This window comes from Tribolium madens, unplaced genomic scaffold (genome assembly GCF_015345945.1).
Source record: "Tribolium madens isolate multiple individuals breed KSU strain unplaced genomic scaffold, Tmad_KSU_1.1 Scaffold_97;HRSCAF=244;Tcas5.2_LG3a, whole genome shotgun sequence".
Lineage (NCBI taxonomy): Eukaryota > Metazoa > Arthropoda > Insecta > Coleoptera > Tenebrionidae > Tribolium > Tribolium madens.
In genome coordinates, this window is record NW_025401069.1 from 1021918 (window position 1) to 1028155 (window position 6238).

The following is a 6238-nucleotide window of genomic DNA, read 5'->3' on the forward strand; positions in this document are numbered from 1 at the left end:
TCTTAATCTTATTGTAGTATTCAACGATAGCCAACCAACAATATCATTATTGTTACGTAGTTATAGTTTGTTTTTGTAACACAACTTACTAAATTTGAGGTTTTTTTAAATTTTGTAATTGTGATATTAAAAAGCTTAGATATTTTTTAATAAAGTTTAATGCAAAACGATAATGTGGATGGCGCCATCTAGACCAGGATCGCGCGCGGCGCTGTTTCGGTCGATAATTCAGTTTGGCTTTTTACTTGTCTGTTGCGTAGACAGTTGACAGTTGACACAGCAGCAGCAACTAACAATTTTCAGTGCATCATAGCTGTTCAATCATTGTTAACAGGTAAGTCAATGTCTTTATATTTATTAAATGTTATAAGTAAAATGTAATTCGTCTGACATTAAGTTCATTTTCAACGATTGTGTCTAAAATTAAAGTAAATCAAATAACTGAATCCTGACCCACGAACGTGGTTTTTGATGTTGTTGTAATCGTTTTTCAATATCATAAAAGAAAAACATTGTTTTCGCGTCCTAAACATGGTAGTAATTAATAACTAGAATAATTATATTTATTATACTGTTATCACTGGGAAGTTGTAACACGTGTTATACGGTAGGCAAAATTGCTTATCTGAATTTGTGTTTTTGTAAAGGTTTTTAAATATCGCAGAGAATCTGCTTAAAGCTGACTCGTACTGTAAGTTGTTTCTACATAATCCAGAAAGGTTGTCCAAATCTCACAATAGGTATTTGATTGCAGCTATTTTTTTATACTTGGAAGTAACTGAATAATCTCATTTATCGGAAGAAAGGCATGCCTTAAACTCAACTTGTTTGTTAAAGTTAACTAATTGCCTTTTGCAGTTACTTTATAATAGCATACTTTACAGGCAAATAAGCTTGACCGTTGATAAACTTACCTACTGCACTCATTCTATCAACAACACAATTTCTCTCAAAGTTAGTTGCATTCCAAAAAAATATATATATTGAAGTTATCTAAAAGTTGGATTTTTTAAGGACAATTTGTTGTGCTTAGGTTATCAAAGATGAGTTATTTGTTTACATTGTCATCATCGATTAAATTATAATGAAAACATGTCTTTACCACAATTGTTGTTAAATTGTTTATTACCGAATCTTTGCTATAAAACTATTATACTATTATATGGTCTTTGGTAAACTTGATAATATTTTTAACCATCTCTCTAAATTTCAATTATCGTTTCAATTTGCTTTATCTGACTATCTTTTCGAGTGATTCTCCTATAACACTTTTTAGTGTATTCCAAATATGAATAAAATATTTCTTCCAAAGTAATATAATATTCTTTAATTTCTTGATCCGTTTTTCTATTTAATGTTATTATTAGGGATTGAAAATTACGAACACCCAATAAAATCCATATTGTTTTATTTAAATTATTTGGCGAAACATTTATAATATCTTTTGTTATCAATTTTTTCTAATATGATAATTCATTTTTAATCTTATCATAATTTATTATTTGGTATTCTATTTTATAGTTTTCTAAAATTTTCTTTAAATCTTTCTTAATATCGCGTAAATTCAGTGGGGGATAGCCACCTCCCACTAAAATTCCATATTGTATAAAGCATCATTTGTTATTATTATATTTTTCTTTTAAATAACGTAAACCATATATCGGTCAACCACGTACTCAAATTAATTTTATAGGAGTAGTTATTTTTATTTATAAAGTCAAACAGGTTTAATGGATTAGCATTAGTTTTATAATTATGTATTGCTTTAAAAGATTATATTCCTATTTATCTAGCAATTCTTCTAATTTAAAATAATATTTCCTAACTTTTTTTGCCTTATTGTTATTAAACATCATTATTAATTCTTTAAAATTTTTAATCATTTTGTATATATTTTGTAATAAAATTTTAGATTTAGTATTTGTTTGGTATTAGAAATATGTGTAGCATATTTTCCAAACAATTAGTCAGTTATAAAGTGTAAAAATTCATTGAATAAACGTTATGATGTGTCGGTGTTTTATTTAAAAGAACCGCGAAAAATAGACCAATGAGAGGTACGCCCAGATAAATGGATCAAAAGTGGAAACAAAGTGTTTGTTTTGTTGCTATAGGAATGTTGACTTCAAAGCGTATATAAAGGAGAACGGGCCGCCACACCGGCAGATTCACTCGAGTCTCCTTCCGGACATCTTCGGACGAAATCACCAGGACCTCTCTTGGTGGAATAACTTCAGGACGGCTTCTGAAGGATTGTACTCTTTGGACATCTTCAAAGAATACGGTCGACGGGACCTTCTTCCGTCGTTAAACCACACCTGCCTCAGGACAGTTTCTGGGAGCCGAGTTTACCTCTGAACACGGGCCACGGGATCCCTTCCGTGGTAAGGGCTTAACATCTGGGACAGTTTCCAGGTGGTATAATTTCCTGGACCTCTTCAGGAAAAGCAACCGACGGGACTTCTCCCCTCAAATTCACCCACGGAGGACGTCTTCCGTGTGAAGGAGACTCAAGTGAATCTGCCGGTGTGGCGGCCCGTTCTCCTTTATATACGCTTTGAAGTCAACATTCCTATAGCAACAAAACAAACACTTTGTTTCCACTTTTGATCCATTTATCTGGGCGTACCTCTCATTGGTCTATTTTTCGCGGTTCTTTTAAATAAAACACCGACACATCATAACGTTTATTCAATGAATTTTTACACTTTATAACTGACTAATTGTTTGGAAAATATGCTACACATATTTCTAATACCAAACAAATACTAAATCTAAAATTTTATTACAATTTATACAAATTTGCTTTAGCATGTTTATAATCTATTTCTTCGTATGAGATTTCCTTGTCTTTTAAAAAGTTCTTAAAATCGCGTTATTTCTTCAATAAATCCCATGAATTGAAGCAAATTATTTGTGATTAATATTTTTCTTTTTCTGCAAAAACAACATATTTCCAAAAAATACGACTATCAATTTTCTCTTAAAATCAACACCTACGTCTTTACTACAGCATTTGTTGATTTTTCATAACCCAATATTTTTGCTAAATCTTTAGCTTTAAACAAAGGTTGATTATCATTGTCTAATATGAAAAATAAGTCTTGATCATAAACTTTCAAGTAACAGTATTATCTATGTCAATAATTTAATTTATTTTTTATTATTGGGTGACCGATCCCATTTATACTAGCTGTTTCAGTTTCAGGTTATTGTTTTTCAGTTGCTCCAATTCATTTGCCGTGCTTTCGTATTGTGGGAAATCCCTCTGATGTCAATTTTTCGCTTCTTCTTTCTTGGATGATAAAATTCTTTCCATACGTTATTTGTCTTCATCATATAATTACTTCTAATAGCTTTATTTATATTATTATTATTCTAAAATAATTGCTGTCTTTTCTCTTGAGCCTACGTTGATATCTAGCTTTTCATTCATTTTATGTAGACTTTTTATAATACGTAGGTCCCATATTGCCTCGCATATTGTACTAGATCCCTTTTATTACAAGTATTTATTTTTTTGACAATTAATTAAATAAACCAGATGATTTTTATATCTATAGAAATAAATATGAAAAAACATGTAAACAATGTAAAAAAGCAGTTAATTCTACTCGTTTATTATGTGATTGTGGTAGATATTACACTAGAACTAATTTTAAAAGGCATATAAAAACAGATTTGCATAAAAATGGATTGAATTTATTTATTTACTAAAAATTGTTTGTTAGATTCTTTCCTATAATAAATGGAACGAAGGAACTTAAGTAATCTTCGTTTATCTAAACTGTTTAATATTGCAAAATCATTAGACATCAAATATATTAGAAAATATAATAAAGCAGACTTAATAAAAGCTATCATTAAAGCTGAAGAGCAATTACATAAGGAAATAAAAAACGGAAAAAAATCAATTATGCTTCCTTTGCGGAATTCGGACAAATTCCTTATGAGCGAAGCGAATTCAGAAATATTTTCATTTGATGATGATTTATTTGCTAAACCAAGGAAAAAGAGAGTTAAGAAAAGCAAGTGTGACATATGTGGAAAATATATCAAAAGCACCCGAATGCAGCCACATAAAGAGAAAGAAAACAAAAAGAATCTAAAACATTTCAGTTTGATGACGATATATTTGCTAAACCAAAAAAAAAAAAGAGTAAAGAAGATAAAATGTGATATGTGTGGAACATATATCGAGGAAACTCGAATACATTTGCATAAATTAAAACATGATTTGAATAGTCGTCGTTTGCTCGAATTACGTAATATGGCAAAATCCTTAGGTATAAGATACATTAAAAGATACAATAAGTCAGAATTGATAAACGAGATTATTAATGCTGAAGAGCAATTAGAAATAAAAAGAGGAAACAAAAACAGCTTGGAAATATTTCCGTTTAATAATGCCATATTTTCTAAACGAAAAAAGAAAGAGTAAAAAAGATCAAGTGTGATAAATGTGGAAAATATATTAAGGAAAGTCGAATGCAGTTGCATAAAGCAAGACATAATCCAGAGCCAGATTTTATTTTAGTTCAGGTTGCTTTTAAGGGAAGATTATTAACGTATCAACATAATAATCTAGAAGAAGGTGTATGGAAACATACATGGATATGATAAAAGAAAAGGCTATTAAAATAATTATAAATGCTTTAAATCTCCATAAAAATATTAAAATTAATTTAGAGATGGAATACGAGTTTATGAAACTGGAAAATGAAGACTTTACAATGATACATAAAATTCAGTTACTAAATGTTATACTAAGAAAAAAGATGGTCTGGAGGAATATTGGGATGAACAAAAGGATTTATTTATATCAAAATGTGATGAATTACAAGAAAAGGGATCTGGATGGACTTTGAAAAATATAAATTATTTGCGCATTAATATAAACAAATATACACCTTTAAGCGGAAATTCATATGTAGAATTACCCAAGTGGATTAAAGATAAAAAAGCTTGCGTTAATGTTAAAAACAACGATAACAAATGCTTTATGTACAGCGTAATATCCTGTTTACATCAAGCAAAAGAACATGTATATAGACTGAATCATTATAATAAGCCGGAATATATAAACGAATTAAATTTTGAAGGAATAAATTTTCCTGTCAAAATCCAGGACATAGCTAAATTTGAATCACATAATAAAATTAATGTTACCGTGTTTAGTTACGAAGAACAAATATTTTATCCTTTGTATCATAATAAGAAGCGATTCTCTGAAATGAATATCGACTTACTATACTTTGGAAATAAAGAAAGACAACAATCATTATTGTTGGATCAAGAATTTGAGTCGATTGTTAAATGATCAGTTGGAAGTAAATAGAAACAAAAAACATTTCTGTAGAAGATGTTTAAACTACTCCGCTAGAACTGAAGATGCTTTGAAGTATCATCAAAATGTGTGCTTTAGTAATGAACCATGTGTTCCGAATATTCCTGAAGATAATGTATTAAAATTTAAAAATATTCAAAGAATGTTAAGACATCCGTATGTAATTTATTCCGATTTTGAATCTATTCTTAAACCTATTCATACGTGTGAACCAAATCCTGAATCATCATCTGGAATCAAGTCAGTTGAAAGAAATAATTAAATACTTTTCAAATAGTGAATTAGATGTGTTATTTAGGAAAGAAAAAAGCAAGATAATTAGAAAAGGAATATATCCTTATGAATACATGGATTCTTTTGAGAAATTTTCTGAAACAAAACTTCCATCAATAGATAAATTTTATTCTTCGCTCACAAAAGAAGGAATTTCCCAAGAAGAATTCAAACATGCAGTGAAAGTATGGAAACATTTTAAAATTAAAAACTTGGGTGAATGGCATTATTTATACTTAAAACTAGATGTTTTGCTGTTAACTGATGTATTTGAAAATTTTAGAGACTTATGTTTGGAAAAGAGTTATGGACTCGATCCTGTTTGGTATTATACAACTCCGGGGTTAGCTTGGGACTGTATGCTCAAATATACTTCAGTGAAATTGAAATTATTAACTGATTATGAAATGTATTTGTTTTTTGAAAAGGGAATTAGAGGAGGGATTTCACAGTGTAGTAACAGGTATTCGCAAGCAGATGAAAATACTCAGATTATCTATATAGATGCTAATAATCTATATGGATGGGCTTTATCTCAGAAATTACCAGAAAAAGACTTTAAATGGTTGACTTGTGATGAAATTAAAAATGTCGACGGTATATTGGTATCAGATAGTG

At 29.4% G+C, this 6238-nt stretch overlaps 1 protein-coding gene across 1 annotated transcript in view; it reads left to right on the forward strand.

Annotated features, from left to right (window-relative positions):
- Positions 1–263: 263 nt before the first annotated feature.
- Positions 264–6238, forward strand: part of LOC123014535 — a 15372-nt gene continuing 9397 nt past the window's right edge. The window contains exon 1 of the mRNA XM_044413701.1: positions 264–334. The gene's annotated coding sequence lies outside the window, so the exon portion shown is untranslated. The remainder of the gene's footprint in view (positions 335–6238) is intronic.